This window comes from Phaenicophaeus curvirostris, chromosome 1 (assembly GCF_032191515.1).
Source record: "Phaenicophaeus curvirostris isolate KB17595 chromosome 1, BPBGC_Pcur_1.0, whole genome shotgun sequence".
Classification (NCBI taxonomy): Eukaryota; Metazoa; Chordata; class Aves; order Cuculiformes; family Cuculidae; genus Phaenicophaeus; species Phaenicophaeus curvirostris.
In genome coordinates, this window is record NC_091392.1 from 74,509,545 (window position 1) to 74,527,873 (window position 18,329).

At 43.0% G+C, this 18,329-nt stretch overlaps 2 protein-coding genes across 2 annotated transcripts in view; both read left to right on the plus strand.

Annotated features, from left to right (window-relative positions):
- LOC138724325 (patatin-like phospholipase domain-containing protein 2) overlaps window positions 1-18,329 on the plus strand; it is a 520,777-nt gene that overhangs the window by 212,178 nt on the left and 290,270 nt on the right. The window lies entirely within an intron of this gene.
- MPPED1 (metallophosphoesterase domain containing 1) overlaps window positions 13,011-18,329 on the plus strand; it is a 65,229-nt gene continuing 59,910 nt past the window's right edge. The window contains exon 1 of the mRNA XM_069865343.1: window positions 13,011-13,095. The gene's annotated coding sequence lies outside the window, so the exon portion shown is untranslated. The remainder of the gene's footprint in view (window positions 13,096-18,329) is intronic.

Here is an 18,329-nt window from a genome sequence, read left to right on the forward strand (position 1 = left end):
TAAATCAAGAAAAGTGACAGAAAAAGAAGTAAAAATGTGGAACTGAGAAGATTAATGCACAAAGTAATGCATGAAGCAGAAAGGGGACAAATATTTCAGGGTCAGCAAGGAAAAGTAACTTGGGGTCTCATTCTGAGAGATAATTTTTGTAGGAAAGATGGACCAGTGCCTGGTGTGAGAGCAATTTAAGCAAAGTAACAGGAGCCAAACTTTTCAGTGTCACTTCAACACCACAGGAAGGATTACTTTTCCCTCATCACTCCCTGCCCCTCATCTCCTCTTTGTTGAAGACATTCTTTCAAGAAAGAGTATTCTTGCAGATGCCTAAGTGTTGTTACTCTAAAAATAGATGTGCGGTATTTTCTGTTAGAAGAAATACAGTTTTAAAGAGTGCAAAAGTTAATGTATTTAGCATTCTCCCTTGCAATACTATATAAATAAGGTTATCTTACCCACCTACACATAGTACATTGAATGTGTTGAAGACAAATCAACTCAATAAATTCTCTTGTCATAGAAAATAGTGAGAACAACATGTTGATGACATTGAAACGGTAAAAGATTGTATTCTAAATGCTCCAGCATCTCTGACACATTATTTCTGAAGTTCTAACATCACTGGCCTGAGATTTCTATTTTCCAAGTTTAACAGTATCATCTTTCATGTTTTTTCTTGGCACTGTGACCAACAGTGCTCCTAGTGTGGACTTTCTTCTGTGCTTGTCCCAGTTCCTTAATTTTAGTGTGCAGGATCCATTTCTCCCCTTGCCAGTACTTTTTTCCCCCTACTGTCCATCTGCAGTGAGATGACAGACTGGATCCATATGCTGAAGAGAGAGAGAGAAACTATTTTCTAAACTATCATAACTATTCTAGCAAGTAATGCCTATGTGTTATATCCCCTCTTACCTGCTGAGTCACAACTTTGGTCATTGCAGGTTGTTCCAGTTAGAAGGAGAATCTGGTTGGTGAAGGAGTCAACTGTTTCTCGGATGCCATTCTTTTTGCATGGACAGAAGAGGACTCAAATAGTAAGACATCGTCTCAACTCACAATGCCAGTCATCTTACACAGTTCAGCCCAAAAAACTCTCTTGGCTTTTTTGTTAGGACCATACCCCCAGTACTTGTTCATTTTGCATACTTAGCTTTCTCTTCTCTATTTTTCATATGCACATACTGCAATCCCTTCAAAGGGTTTCCCACTGAAGACTCTGTGGCCACACACTGTAAATTCCACAACAGCTTTTTGTAGCTTTGGTTCTGGACAACGAGTTTTGGATTGAGATCTCCATCACTTCTGCTGCAGTATTTCATGAGGGAGCTTTACAGCTTCTTATCACTTGCTAGAAGCGTAAGGCAGCAATTAGGGTCAGACTCAGCACACTTCATAGCCACATCTCCATCAACCTCACTTACTCATCACTGCAGCTCAGGACGGAAGGTTGACACCTCTAAGTCACCTCCAAAATTAAATCACCTCTTTACTGAATGTTCATTACCAATTATATAATTTTAAGCAGCTGTATCCTATCTTCTCTTAGGATGTTTTCATGCACTCCTCCAAACCAACTGCACCTCATTACATCTGTCTTTGGAGTTTTCCATTCCGCACTCAGATCTTTTCCAGGCTATGTGAAGGGACTCCTTAGAACAAGCTCCTGAACTGTGCCTGTTGTATGAGCTGTAATTGCTGGCTGAGGCACCCCACACATTGTGTCCTAATTGAGGAGGCTTGTTACTGAAACAGCTTTTGCAATTTCAAGATTGACAGGTACTCCCTCCATTTTTTTTTTAGCTGAGAAAGGGAGGAGAATAATCTTAAAGGTGGAAATGCTCTAACTTGGATATGGCAATCTATTTCCGTGACTGAACCCTAAATCATCTTCAATGACACTGCTTGTAATCACATCAGTTCTACGTAGGGTCCTATTTGAGGTTTACCCAGTTTAAGGTTTCCAGTCAGTTCTGGCTCAAAAGCAAAATTTGCAGTTCAATGGAAATTTGAGGGGGCTTTTTGGATTTGATTTCAGTCCAAATCAAATCTAAGTGAGATATTTTCAGGAATTCTTCTGAACTGGAAATTCCCCAAACCATTCAGCTGCTCAGCGATTATCACAGCTAAAATGAGTGTTAACTTCACAAAGCAGTGGTAGGGACTCAGACTCCCAGTTCCAAGTAGTTCCATCTGTGATTTGCTTTGTGGGGAGGACATGACAGTCTCCAAAGTTTGCCAGAAACTCAGGAACTGTCTTAGATCCAGTAAAACCAAACAGGGCTTGAAATGTTTATTACAAATCATCTTTGTTTCAGGAATGGCACAGTTCCTACTGAAAAAAGTGTCATCTGTGTCACTCCCTGCAGTCCTGATCTCTGCAGCCGAGAAACTCAAAGCTTCCTTTGAATTTCTTGGTGAAAATGGGTAAGTAAAGTGCTGTATACTCTGGGTCTTGTCCCAGCACAGCGCGCACATCCAAGAGCAGGGAAGTACTTCTGGCTCACACACTGGAAGCACCAGTAATAGACAGGCCCATTTGTCATAAGTTGCCATTAAATACATTCCAGCATGCACAAGACACTGCAGTTTCTCCTTTTGGAATTAAAAGCTTCTGACTGACCTAAATAATCATTACTGTACAGGAAATCCAGGTAGAAGATTGCCAAAAGTCTACAGCCCTGAACCAAGAGTGAGGAACATAAGCCTCACTCACACAAGTTTAAAAGGAGTATGAAATGCTAATTCCCACCTCTTGTTTATGAAGAAAAGGCAGCTGAACTGTCAGCATCTACTCTGAATTCCTCTACTATCTCGTGAGGCGCTGGTGCACTGAGATGGTAGTTAGCTAATAGTTTTCCTATAGTCTTGCAAGTCTACAGAAACACTTCTGATCCAAAATTTCTCCCCTGACCTGTGTGCGACCCACCTAAAAAATTCCAAATCTAATTAATCCTCACTGCTATAGTCTGCTCTGCTTCACATCTGTAAGGGACCAGGCAAGGCAGGGCTATTCCCTAATGAAAGGTAAGACAAGGGGAATGCTGGGGCCACCAACGTAGAAGCCTCACTAGCCAGGGCTCATCCCACAGAACTCAAAGGGCGTAGCAGGACAAATCCAGATACAGTGGCTGGGTCCAACCAAGAATCCAGATATTAAAGCAATAGCATGATAACAAGGCAGCTTTCAGACTAAACTAGGAAGTCTATCAGGTCCAGCGTTCACCAGAGAGGTCCACAACAAGAAGGCAGGTCCCAGGTCAAGCCAGAAAGCCAGCTGATATCAGGAGCTTGTACAGCTTGTCCATAACCCATCACTTCTCCAGCAAAGCTCAGAGAGAGATTGAAGGACTAGGGACAAGCTTAAATAGAGCTCCTGGCCCCATCAGTGGCGGGGAGGCCTCAAGTGAATCTGGTCAAGGTCATGAAGACTTATTAGTGCGCTCAGGCCCCTGACAATCCCTTCCCAACTAATCTTCAAGTCATTTTGTAAACTAGTTCAAAAATCCCAAGCAAATAATAATTACTAGTCCTTATTAAAAAATACCAGAGAGATGTTTAGCAAAATATTGCCAAACAGAGGCTTTCCCTGTCTCTCAACAGTTCCTAGCCACTTTTTCTATATCTATTTTGTAACTCATGCAACAGTAATCATACAACATTGCAACCCCTCAAACATCCAGCACTTTTAAAATTATGACATTACACTACAGCCTTCTTTCTCAAAGCATCTAGAGCCAGCTAATAAAGCTATAATCTAATGCTTTCTTCCCATTATTTATACAGAACTTGATCTTAACCCCTGAGCTGTTCCACTGTGAACAGTGTTTTCACTGAGGTATGCTAAGGGAGTGACTGTACTCTGGAATCAGGTTCTCTTTGTGGGAATCACTTGGTTTCTTGGGAATCCCTGTAGCTGCTGTTCCACTGGATTTGCACTTCTGTAAGATACAGGAAGGGAGGAAACAATTGGCTCTTCCCAAACATGCTCATTCCCCTAAACAATCAATTCTTTGCTCCTTTCTTGTTTTGACTGCATTTGCAATCAATCCCACAATGAAGCTATCTGGACAAAGCTTCAGTAGCAGTCAATGTTAAGCCTGAACTCATGCTTTTATGTTACTGCAAAACCAGAGCAGGACAGTTACTACAGTCTGCGATTGGAGTAAGTTGCCCCTCTGGTTTTGAATCTGAAAAACCACTGCTGGTCTGTTCCCATCACAAGCTTCTTTCCATACAAGTAGTCGTGAACATGTTCTGTAGTTTTAATCACTGTCAGAGCATATGATATTTTATCCCATGACAGTTTAGCCATTGACTATTAATATTAGCTGTCATCCTTTCAAGTCATTTACACTGCTATATCACTACCCAGTCCATAAACACTAGGATTTGTGTCTAATTGAAAATGAGGTTTGAAGGCCTGGTCAGTTAAAAGAGAAAAGGTCAGAAGAACCTTTTCATCTCTGAATACTAAGTCACACATTGACCTCTGAAATAACATTATTTTCCTACCCCTTTTATGCAAATGTTATGTAATATTGTGAAATACATGAATAGACCTCCTCTGGTGGGGCTGAAGTCCCACAAAACAGTGTATCTGAGAGTCTCTGGGAAGCTGGCTGGTGTTCAAAGATCTTAAAAGTAGAATTTGCCTTCTCACTGTTGTGTCAGACTTATATTCATTCTTTTTAACATGATTCCTATTGCTTTGGGTACAGCTTCAGATCAGCAGCCTTGCACTAATCCTAGCCTACTTGTAAATATATCTAGTTCTGTTCAAAGATACGAGCATGTGCCCAAGTGAGCAGTCCAGGAGGAGCTCTGGACAAAAGCGTCCTCTGGTGGTTCCTCAGATGTACCTGTCCACTGTGATAATCAATGGTCATCACATTGAAATGCTGCAAATCTTGCTTGCAATAAAAGCATTTTAACTTATTTTTAGGGTCAACTTCTATTGCCAATCTTTGCTTGATAGTCAGTCTGAAAAATCAGATTAAATTGTTACAGGGTCTGGGGAATCATCTATTCATGGTCAGTAAGTGCAAGCCTTCTGAAGTGTTCAAGGTAGTTCCTACACAGGAACAAAACCTGCCATCATTTTTTTTTCTTAACAAGAATTATGGTTGACGCACCAGAAGAGCTGAAGGCTCAGTTATGCTCTTCTGATATGTTTTTTTTCCGTGTCCTTTGTGGCCTCTTCTTTCTTTGCTTGATGGCAAAACCAGATGAGGTGGGTGTTTGATGTGCTGGTTCTCTCTCTGATGGCCTGGAGCTGGCTGGAAACACTGCAGCCTCGATCTTTGCTGAATCAAGGAGAAAATCACGATGCTTAAGCAAAAGGTTTTGGGGCCCATTTTGCAACTGCCTATTTAAAGGAACAGTGCTATATCAGAATAAACCTAACAGAAACCTTCAGCTCCATATCTTTAGTGTTCTTCCCATACACTATTCATCTACTCCAGTGGGTTTACGTTTTTAGGTTTTGCATGCAGCACTTTTTTCCTTTTTGCTGCTCACTGCACACTAGCCACACTATCAAACACAAAAGTTCACCCTCTACTCCAGATCTACTAAAAATGCAACACGTAAAATCCTGTTGTAAACTTTGTCTAAAAGTTAGTTTCAGCCAAAGGCTTATTCTTCTGGAAGACTACCCTAATACTGAACTGCATTTAGTGTGGCAGGACAGTTTGTTCACACTGGTAAATTACTCCACGCTAACAGATCTTCAGAGAATTTGCCACAGGCTGGATTTATAAGGTACCACCTGTCCACTAACAGTTACTATTATTCACCAAAATTGCACAAGCGGACAGACTCATTTAGAGTGTGTTTAGCCAGGCTGGCCTAATAATTAGAATGTTTGAAGCTGTGTCTACTTTGGTTAGTAACCAAGGTCCCATTCTTGTTGCTTACCTTTACACTGGGGACGGCCCTGGCTCTTGCATGCTTTCCCTACTGGGTATGGTGCTCCTTGTTTCTGGCTAGCTATGTACTAGTCTTCATTTTCTTGTCTGTCTTTAGCCAAACTATTTCTTTGCATTCCTGTCAATTTACAGTAGTTCTTAGAAGCCAACTGTATTATTTTTATTGATAGCTTGAAAAATGAGGTGGGCTATCATGCCAGCATGTATGCTAGCCTCAGAGCTGTGTTTACAGAACTCATGGCAGTCAGTTCTCAGTCTCCTTATGTGTGCTTGCTTCCCACCCTAAAGCACTGCTGCATGGAATAACGGGTTTATGTGTAACTTCCATTGCCTTTCTGAGGGCCAGCAGCCTCTGCACTCACCTTAGTCCAGAGAAATATACATAACTTCATCTACTGACAATTTATCTACTTCAGAAATGTTCAGTGGTATCTGTGCATTCTACAAGCCTCTGGAGTTTTCTGCAAGTGAAGTGAGGACTCGTTTCTCCCTCTTCTTGACACTTTGCTGTCCTCTAATCCCTACAGACTTTAAACCAAAGGCCAAGAACTTCCCCAAAGATTATAATAATGCCATCTCTTTCTGGTGTGCAGTGCCATTCAAACCTTGTATTATGACATATATCCTTTCAGTTCCTTATCCAGCTATCCCCTACCAAGGAAGTAACAGTTGACTTGAAGGAGAACCTAATTATTCTCTTTGTGCTTAAGCCAAAGGTGCAGGAGAAGAGGAAGTACTTGAGGCCTTCCACCTTTACTCAGATATTGGCCATATCATCTTGCTGAAGGTAAAACAGGGCAGTCGCTGAAGTGCTAGGAAGGGAAAGGAAGACTCTTTAGTCATGTTTTTCTCTAAATGGTAGATACACACTTCCCTTACCTCTGAATTTCCTTGTCGTGATGGGTTTATTTTACTGTATTGTGTGCCTCTGTGATTTAATTGTTATGTTATTAGGGCTAGTAAAATAAAGCTGCAGCTTTTCTTTCACTGTATTAGTGCAGTTTAATTACATTTGGGAAAGGCGAAAAGGAGAGTGGGAGCTTGCCAACATTAATGCTGTCTGTCATTCACAGCCCATTGATGACAAGGAGTTGAAAGCTTGGCAGTTACTCTCGTAATCAGCAACCTGGCTGATGACGAATGGAAAATGATTATGTGAAATTTCCTGAAATGGGGAGGGGAAAAAAAGAGTTCTCCAAAGAAATAAAATACATAACAAGAACAAAGAGCAAAACCCCCAGATCCCAACACTAAATCCTTTTTATAATGAAAGATACTACACAAAGCAGTTACAATAAATGAAATTTTTCCGTTGCACACAAACTGTGTGCAATGTCTATAAAAGGGATCTGTGTTCCTAAAATAGGAGCACAAATATGTCCACTTGGTTGTTGAAATGTACTTTTTCCCCTGAGCTGAAGGATAGATATCACTGGTTGAAAAAAAAAGAACGCTTTTCATCGCTATAGATGGCATCTCAGATATATTTTTGAATGTATACCACAAAAAAGTTCATCTTTAGAGCTGTTCTGAATATATACAAACACTCTATTTTCTTCTTTATTTACTCTGCTTAATTTTCTCTTTTTAACACAGGAGAATGCAGACGTTTCATCTTACTATTGGTGAAGTAAGAGACTGATATTCAGGCTGTAGAGTAATTTGTAGAACTCCTGCCTCCAACACAGTAATAAACTTCAAGAAAAAAACCCAATTAAATGAAAATGGGAATTACATCAGTGTTTAAGAAGGAGAAATTCTACAGTAGTTACGTGGTTTGCCGTGACCTGTAGAAAGGATGATTTGTGACATTTCTCATTTGTCTTAATTAAAAGCTGAATATAATTCTGAAGCCATTTTTTGGCATCTTTGGGATGAAACAATGCTGGGTTGTCTGAGGTTTTGTCCTGCCATTTTTCTGTAGCTGTTGGATACACCTACTCAGTTTCACAATTCATATAATTGGCTTTTCATTTCGGTCGTGATGGGGAAATTAAAAGGCCCTACAGAATCTGTAGTATTACTAGACCATAGTTTTAAGAATAAGAAAAACCTGTACAGTTGGACAATGTGCAATTATCTAATAACATTGTGAGATTTTTGTCTCTTCTGTTTTGTCAAACGCAACATAATACAAGAATGAAACAAACACCTTTTAATCATGATGTTAAGCAGCTCAGGCAATTTAGAGTTTGCCAGCAGGTAATGTTGACTATGCAGGACTGTGAATAGGGAATTTCTCTTTCACACTGTTGAACAGATACATCACTATGTGGCTTCAGGCTTTTTCCCCACAGGCAAAGTACCACAGTTACATATTTGATGAGCAGTTGGAGGGAACGATTCACCACAGTTGAAAGAAGATCACTGACATTTACTGGAAAATGATATGAGACTGACTTATGTCTTTAGTGTTACGAATTAGCTATGTATTTATTAAAAATACAATGCATGTTAGAGACCTCTTCCCTGCTAAAGAAATTATGATGGGATATTAATCATCCATCAGACTTAGATTCAAATTTCTGTACAAAAGATGTAAAATGTAGGGTAAAAACCCCGTCACACATTTTTTTGTGTTGCAAGTTCCACTGCCCAATCAATGGGTCTCTTCATTCCGGGCAAGGAAGAGGTAAGGCTACTTCATAGACAAGTCTCCCTACATACATCATTCTCTCTATGTGGTAGTTCTGCCTCATGTTTTTCTGTGTTTGTCCAGGTTTTACAGACATACAGCAATGTAGCAGAACTCATGCACACTAACTCTGATTTGCATGCTTTATATTTGGGTGTCCTGGCTAAGACCACTCTGACTGTATGTATCAGCTGTTACTTGCACACGTGCATTAAATCTGATACCCCAGCAGCAAAACTTGGACAAGTTTAGGAAGTGTTGACTTTAGTGCATACACATAGACTAGCTGTGCAGTGCATATGCAGGAAGTCTGACATGTCAAAGAAGCAAGCAGGATGGGAAATTGATAACCTAAGAGAGGATGGATTGCAGATTGCAGAGCTACCGGTTGTCATTCAGCAGTGGTCTACTGTTCCTCTTCTGCAGTGATGCTGTGCGGACAGAAGTCTGCAAGAGCTCTTATCTGTAAAAATCAAACTCCCTGAGAATCATAAAAAAAATCCTAAAGTAGACTAGATCTATTCACTTAATGGGCCATTTGGAAGCACAGATTTAAAATAAACTACATAGAAATAATTGTCAACCACCAAAATGCCAAATTAAGTACAAAAAATCAGCAGATAGAGTGATGCAGTGTTAAACAGGACTATATTTATTATCCAATTTCTGCCCTCCCCTGTCACCTCCTGATCTTCATTTGCCCAACTACCCTTTACTTTAGATAAGGCAATAATTTCTTCCCCACCACTTGAAAATAGTTGCTGTCCATTGCTATGTAAGCAGAGCACATAGAGCTTACCTTGAAGTAACAATCTCTTTGTACAACCAAGGCTAACTCTTTAGGGGTTCTTTGCTTCATTATCCAATTTGATCAAAATCCCATTACAAGTACTGCCCTAAATGGACAACATTATTTCATAGTATCTCCCCCTCAAATTAATTATTAAAAAATCAAATAACATTTTCTTGCTATTTTATGTGTATCTCTTCAGTTTGTACTTGATCCTGCAGCTAGTTTTGGTTTTATGCCTGCTGTCTTGCACCAAAGTCAGATAAAGGTAATCAATCAAATAAGAAGTTTGCAGCTGAATTTTTGAAGGTGATGCCACTGAACTGACTGAAATCACTGGCTAAGCAGATGGAACAGGATGTAACTGATGCAGGAAAGCAATTTCTGAGAGCTGCAGTTTCTTCTGCAGGCAGGGTGAATATCTTCTTTGTTTCAATCCATTCAAGTAGTTCAGTTAAGAACTATTTAACTCAAAGTTGAAAAATCAGTGTAAGAGCAGAAAAAGTGAGATTGTCCATTTTCCTCTGTCAATCTACAGCTAAACCTAAGCATAAGACGGTAAGATCTACTCTCTTCAAGACTGCGAAGGATGTGGCCATGTGAAGCTACCAATTTAACTCCTGTTCTTCATTGCTGCAGTGGTTTCATTAAAAATTTTAAAAGGCAAACATGCTTTGAAATGCATCAAACTTATGTAAGGTAGTCTTAATGAACAATTTAAAATGATGTCATGTAAATTTTAATTCAAGGCCAGTTTTCATACAAACAGAACTTGACACAAATAAATAACAAAAAATGTAAGGTATCATTCACTATTTTGTAAGAATAAAGGGTAAGAAAATAATATTCTGAATAAAATATACTAGAGCTGAAATAGCTTAATTCGATGTGTATAGGCGCAATGTCACCTCTTAGTTGAAGAACTGAAATAGCCACATGTGGTAATGCTGATCAGTTGCAAATTTTTGTTTATATGCTCACTGAGAAAAGGAAAGTCAATTTCTCTCAAGAAAGACAACTAAATTTTTTTAAAAAAAGATCTAAATTACCAAGATCAAATTTTTCATGCTTGTTCTTCTAAACAATAGTTAAAATGAAAGATTTACATCCAATCACCCTTGCCTTATCTGGAACACTTAATCAACAATTTTTAATATTAAAGACAAAAATAAATAAGAACAATGCTTAGCACATTTGCTTCTTCTTCTTTTTTTTTTTCTTAGTAGGAATTTATTACTCATATTTCCCATGGGGAAACTACACAGCCTCAAGATTTCCAAAAAAAGGTGCCTGTAATTACATTTCTAAGCTTGTATTCATGCATCTGAATAAGTGAATTGATTGTGAATATGTTCTGCAGCTTCTAATAGGTTCTAACCATTAGGCTGATCAAAAATTCTCAAGCACATTTATATTGTTGTAAAAACGCTGACATGTCAAAATGAAAACTTTCAAGATAAATATATGTTTTGCCAGTAACAGGAACTGTGCAGGAGGGTTCTCAGCCCAATTTTCAGTTTCTGATACACAGCCCAGCCTCATCTCCTTCTGCACGCAGAACAGATAACAGCTCAGTGGGGAGCTACGGTATCGAGCCCCTGTGTGAAGGCCTTGTGATCAAGTCTGGCCTCTGCTTAGGTAATGCACCAGCTATGGGGCTAGGCTGAGATGCGTTCCTTTATTTCCTCCTGAAAATTCCTCAATATCTAATTCCAATATAGACCAAATGTCCAAATCTCAATATTCTTTTGTAGAACAGATATATTCCAGCTCAGGATTTTTAAAAAGACACTTTGATCAGTGATAAAGCCACCATGCGCACTAGAAGCAGATGGAACTCCACTAATTGTTGCTGAAACAGGCTGCCCAGGGAGGTGGTTGATTCACCTTCCCTGGAGGTGTTTAAGGGACGGGTGGACGAGGTGCTAAGGGGCATGGTTTAGTGATTGATAGGAATGGTTGGACTCGATGATCCGGTGGGTCTCTTCCAACCTGGTTATTCTATGATTCTATGATTCTATATCGAACATGCTTTTTTGCCTAGTAGGTGATACGGGAACAAGCATGCTGGAATTAAAATTGGTAATTAAATCTTAGAAGGATTTTAAAATATTTCACTTTAGGATTGCTCGGCAGTTGTGCAGTAAAGCCCTTTATATGTAATTTGCCTCTTCTCGATCTGTGCATTTAACTCTCCTGCTCTCTCCTCATAATATCATAGGAGTGCAATATTATATATTTATGATTCTATCATGGCCTGATTTTGAAGCGAGGGAAGCCTGTGCATGCTCAGTGCCTCTGAGAAATGCACCAGGCGCTGGCAGGGAAGGGGCCTTCCCTCACAGCACCCCTGCTGCCCTGACACCTATCTGTACCCCGCACTGGACTGGACCTCCACAGCTGCCCCCTGCCCAGAGCCCTCTGACTCCTGCACTGCTGGAGCCACAGCCAGCAGCACCCTTGTCCCCAAGGCGCTGGCTGGGGACACACAGATACACACAGACACACAGACAGAGACACACACACAGAGTCACAGACAGGCAGACACAGAGACACACGTGCACAGACACAAATACATGCACACAGACACAGAGACATGTACACAGACACACAGACATACACAGACACACACACATGCACACACAGACACAGACAGACAGAGAGACATGTACACAGACATACAGACATAGACACACACACATGCAGACAGACACAGACACAGACATGTACACAGACATGCAGACATACACACACACACATGCAGACAGACACAGAAACACAGAGAGACATGTACACAGACACACAGACATGCACACACAGACACACACAGATGCACACGCCCATGCCAGAGGGAATGGCAGAAGATGCCAGGGGACGTTTAGGTTGGATGTTAGGGAAGGTTCTTTCCCCGGAGGGTGTGGGGGCACGAGCGCAGCCGATAGCCCCCAGTCTGACAACGTCCAGAAGCCCCCAAAGAGCGCGCTCAGGGCTCGGTGCTGGTGCCGGGGTGTCCTGCTCAGGGACCGCAGCGGGACTCGGCGATCCTTGCGGGTCCCGCACGGCTCAGGCCGCTCTGGGACCGCGTGGCCGTGGCGACCGGCGGGCCCTGACCTCTCCCCTTCCCCCCCGGGGCACGGCAAACCGGGACCCCTCCGCCCACCACCCCCGCCGCTGCCCCAGCTGTGCCCGGGGCGGGCGGCGCCGGCCCCGCCCCGGCCCCGCGGGGGTCACCGACCCGAGCCCGCTCGGGCAGCCCCGCCGCGGGGTCGGTGTTAGGGGGCAGCGCCCGGGAGCCCGGCCGGGGCCGGGGGTGGAGGGGGGTGGGCGCGGAGCAGCGCGTGGGAGCCCTGGCCGCGTCCGGCGGGTGGGAGGGGGCGCGGAGCATTGCGAGCCGCCGCCCGGGGCGGGGGGGGGTGGCGGGGGGGACGCTGAGGCGCCGGCCCCGGGCGGATGGGGGTCGCGCGGCGGCCCCGGCGGGGGGCGCGGAGCCGCCGGCCCCGGCCCGGCCGTTCCCCCGCGGCCCAGGCGCAGCCCCGGCCGCGCTCCCGGCTCCGGAGGGGCTGCCCGTGCGGGCGGGAGGAGGGGAGGGCCGGCGGGGGGGGGGGGGGGGAGAGGGGGGGGATTCCCGGCCCCCCGAAGGAGAGGTGGGGGCGGCGGAGGCGGGGGGGAGGGGAGGCTGGGCTCCGGGAGAAGGAGACGGTCGCTCGCACAAAATCCTGCGTCTTCAAAGCCGCCCGGCGGGCAGGGTGAGTGCGCGGGGAGCCGGGGGACCGGGCCCGGGGCGGGAGCGGCCGCGGGCTCGGCGCTGGGGGCGGCGGGGGCACGGACACACACGGACGGACAGACAGACAGACAGACAAGCGCACACGGCTCCGCCGGCCGCGCTGTGCGAGGGTCCGACCGCCCCGCCACCCCCGGGCGCGCTTGGCTTCGCTTCTCCCAACCGAGCTTCCCCGTAGCTGTTCTTAAAACCAGAGAAAGCTGCGGATACGCGTCCCTGCGCTGGGGTGAGAGTTGGGCTCGCTGATCGCTTGCAGTACGTTGCTCTGCCCCTGGACGCTTTCGAGGCTCAGCCTGGCAGGGCGCTGGGCCATCTCATTTAAACTGTACATCACCTAAAAGGGTTGGACCACATGATCCAAGAGGTCCCTTCCAACCCTACGATTTGTCCCTGCCCGTGGCAGGAGGGGTTGGAATTGCGCGGTCTTTAAGGTCCCTTCCGACCCAAACCATCCCGTGTTTCTTTGATCCTCGTGGGTCCCTTCCAGCTCGGGTCAATCCGTGCCCCGAAGCTGGAGAGCGAGGCGGTGGCGGGTGGGGAAAGGGGGGGAAGGGCTTCTCCGAGGCGCGGGAGAGGCGGAGGGACATCCCGCCGCTCCCCGGACTCTGCCTGCGGCAGGGGGTGGCGGGGCAGGGCTGTCACGGCGCTCCCGGGCAGAGCAGCCCCGGGCGTGCCCCGCCGGGAAGTTACTTTGTTCGCGGAGTTCCCTCGGAGCCTGGGCTGCGGCGACCCCCGGGCTCCGCTCGTCCCCGGCTCGGCGCACCCCGCCGCTGAGGTGTCACCAGCCGCCGCGGGAGGACCCCTCCCGGGAGCTTCCCCTCGGGAAGGGGCGATGGAAGTGGAAGAGCTTTCCTTTGTCGTCGGAGGGGCTTTAGTGACCTCCAAAGTTTTGTTCCGGGAGGAAAGCGTTCCATAAGTTTTTCAGGGTTCGTGCTGATTTCCATGTGGTTTATTGCGCTGTTATTTGGTGCCCAGCACGCTCAAAGCACTGGAGCAGAAGAAAAGATTAGGGACCGTTAGATAGGGATTGCGTTGCTTTTAATACATTGCTTTTTTAATACCTCAGTTTCGCACTTCCAGGTGGGTAGCGTGGAATACATTTGTACACACGTATACGTGTCTGTGGGTAACATGGGATAAAAACAGGAAACATGCAAAAACTAGACAAGTCTTTAAACATTTCATTCTCTTTGGTGGGCGATCAATAAGTGAGGATTTTGGCGTACACAATCGGTACCTAGACGATATCATAATTAAGAGATCTGCTGATAATGTAGAGTATCGATAGCCGTTTCAGTTTTAGTTAAGGCTCAATGAATTTTGTCGGTAATTTAGACTAGTATGAAGGAGCTTTGGATATTCTGGATAAATTAATCACTAGTGAAGGTTATTAAACTTTGTGATTCCCTCCTGATGAAGTGAACTCTCACGTTTTCAAAAGAGTATCAGTAGATATTTAAAATACCAGACATTTTAAATGTGCGTGTCTGAAATTGGACTACCGAAAAAGAGTGTTATCTTTTGCGACAACCAGCTAAGGGGTCGTTATATGATGGTAATCTGCATGGCACCTGTCCGTAGTAAATGTTTTCCATGATGCCAGGCGCTGTAAATTTTCTCATTGTGTGCTGGGATTGATTTCTTTTTAACGTATGTATCTTTTTGAAATTATTAAATGTAATGGCTATTCCATGTATGACACGTATTTGAATTGATAGATATTAATTATTACCCATGAAATTTTAATGGTGTCTTTAAACAGTTTTAGCTTGGCTGTTTTAGTTTGTTTCATTGTGTCAAGCTATCCCAGACAGAAAAATCTTAAAATTTCCTCTGTCTTTCTCTCCCTGCTTTCTTTTGGTCTAACTTAAAGCAGAGTAGCTGCTGAGAAGACCTATACATGTTCATGTGAAGAGAAATGGCCATTTTAAAAGATTCACAAATCTTCTTGGTGAACTAGAGTAAACCTCTCATGCCCTGTACGAAAACCTACTAGGCTGGTATTAAGATACTTATTTTGGTATTCGTTTGTGATGCCAAACAACAAACACGAGAGAATGCAAAGATAAAGCTGGTGCTCTGTTAAACAGGTCATGGTTTTTATTTAATGCTTTGTCCTCATAACAGGGACTGTCAGCAGGAATGTAAAGCAGAAGGGAATTCTGATTCCGCTGTTGACGTTTCTGCCTCTTGAGTTAATGGTTCGTAGAATATAGTGTTATATGTGATCATATTTATTTAATGGAGTTTATTATACAGAATTAGAAAACGATGTCTGGACTTTGTCCTTTTAGGAGCCAGATATGACCAGATCTGTTACCTCAGATGCAGTCCTCCTCACCTGAAGAGTTATGCAGGAGTGGGCTCTTCTGTATAGTAGAACATCTAGAGGTATATGAAAAGGTTGCTGTTTTTTAAGTCAGCTAGAGTTCTGCCACTGAATTACAAGGAAGGAGACTCAACTCCCTGAAACTGAATAACTGCATAGTCAATTATCCAGTCAGTTTGTTTTTTCAGACATATGAAAATAACATCAAATAGTAAATTAAAAAAAGGGAGAATTTTTATATTTTTTGCCCATGGAAACAACTTCATCTCAAATGATACATAGTAAAAATAAATCAATGAGGTCCATTTGATTCTTGCTGAACTTGCTTTTGAAGAATTTAGGGAGAATGTGTAAGGTAATCTGAAGCAAGAGCAAAGCTTTTCACATGCTCGTGTTACATTAATATTTCTTAGAATATTACAATGTATAATTTGAGCTCTTGAGTAGGATTAAGTGTAGTGATAGAAATTTTAATTTGGATGTTCTGGATTGTACACTAGTTTGGATTCTGTGCTCATTGTCCGTAGGTAAATTGGGTCTGTGTGAGAGTGTCTGGGAGGAAGGTGGTCTGTAATTGTTATTGCTGACTTAAATACATGCTTCTGTTGCAATTCGGGATATTCTAGGTTATATTTCAAAATATAAGCAAGAGAGTCCTCTAAGGTCACTGGACTGCTATCCCTTGACTCTTAGAAAGTCATCTTTCCAGGCTGATGTTACTGCAAATGAAATAACATGTGAATGCAGTGCTTGGGCAAGGTTATGGAATGGGAGTCCAGTATAAGATCTGTTGTAAAAAGCAGCAAAACTGTTAGGGTAATAGCTATTCACTTGCTTCTACAGTGACCGCCTCTGGAGGGTAAAGCGGTTCGTTCTCTGTGACTGCTCACTGCTTGACCTCATTGTTGAAACTGTCAACAAGGATGATGCTTTTGCTGTGATTTGATACGACAGTGGACATTGTGTTAGAATTTAACAAATAACCATCACTGTACGTATGTAGTAACTTGCAATTCTAACTGATTTGGGATTCATTACACAAATCTAAATACAAAATGCTAGTGTTTTCCATTCAGTCACTACTTAAAATGCCATTATTTACTATGGGAGTAAGATTGGGTTCATAATGTCATTTAACATTATGGAGAGTATGGAGAACCATACTAATATTAGTGTAGTAAGGAGACATCTTTTTTTTTTTCACAGATTTAGAGGTGTAATACATTTGTATAACACATTTCAATTGCAAGTATTTGCCCTCACTTGTTATATATTTTTAATTTATACAGTTCTGCTAAACCTGAGATTACTGTATTTAGCATATATTGCTTTTTTGAAAGCTATTTTTTGATGTGGCATGCCCTCTTGACCTTTTAAGTTCAGCTCTTCTGACATATAGCCAGTCCAGCTTCCCTTATGGCATGTGAGGGTCTTACCATTCAACCTAAGACTGAAGCCAGCAGAGCAGCTACAGAAGCAGCATATGAAGGAGACTGATGGGTTTTTTTGACTGTTTTTTTCTCTGCCTTTTCCTAATTGGCTGTTTTGCCCAAGCTCTCTCTTTGCCAGCTCTTGCAGTCGCGTCGCTTTGCTTAACGTGCAGTATAGCTCGAACACCCTGCATGACACTTTATTTCTTACCATGTTTTTCTTCCCCTCACTGACTATCCCCCATATCCCATCTTCTCTCTGCTTTTGTCTTTTTCTGGTGCAAATCTTGATTATAGTTTCCTTCTCAGTAAAAGCAAATGAAAGGAACGTAGTGCTCTGCCATTGCACTGGTCAGTTCTCTGCATTGCTGTAGTTTTCTCCCATATCCTTTGAGTTTTGGATGCTGTAAGCTGTTTGGGGCAGAGACTCCCTGTTACCATGTGGTTGTACAATATAGCATAGTTTGTTGTTGGATTTCACCTGGTATGTGAACATAGTGTATAGTAATATGAAGATTGTTTCAACTTTGTGAACAGCTTTCTGGTTCTTTGGAGGGAAAGTAAAACAATTCTTGCTCGGAGCTTATCTTCACTGTATTGCAGCTGTTTTGCCCCCGCATGCTCTGTCCATAGTATGAGTAGTTTTTGGTAGAAGTTGGAGATACCCTGCCTAATGCAGTGGGGAAGAGATGTATTAAATTTCAGGTACTGTCAATAACAATTTCATACCTTGAACAAGAACACACACACAAAAAAAAAAGGCAGCTTCAACACATCTCAGTGGAAACTACTGATTTGGCAACACCAAAAAAATGTTTTGGTTTCACCGTGCTGGTGCAGTAAGTCAGAATGGAAAAGAAAACTCCAAGATGTATAGCGAGTTCATTTCACTACTTCGATATTTTCCTACTAAATAGTTTTTTCACTTTGATCTCTCTTTACTTTTCACCCCTAAACTGTGTGGCTTTGTTTTGACATCTATTGTATCACATGAAAATTTGTAGTAAATCCAAATAAAATTTTCAAAAGAGTTTTCCAAGCAGCCAGTGAGTCAGCTGATGTACAGTGTGTACAGCTTGGAGTCACAGTTAGGAGGCAGACAGCTTAGTTGCTGACCAACTATTCCTGTCACTTGGCACAGCCTGAGCAGTTTATTTTCAGTTTGATAGCTTCCACCTGAGGTAGCCTAGCTGCCATGGAGTACCATGAGTGCACTTTCAGGGTAGTTCTCCTGAATCTTGCTCCTTTTGAGAGTAGCCTCTTTAGCTTCAGGGAAAGCAGTGATTTGAAGTATCCCTATGTGAGAAAGGCACTCTAGGACTGGATACTTTGCTAATCAGCACTATTCATTTTAGGTCTTAAGAATATATAGGATGTGTGGTCTGAAATGCTCTCCCCACCTTCAGACTGTCTGTCTGGGAATTCCCATGTACTATCCAT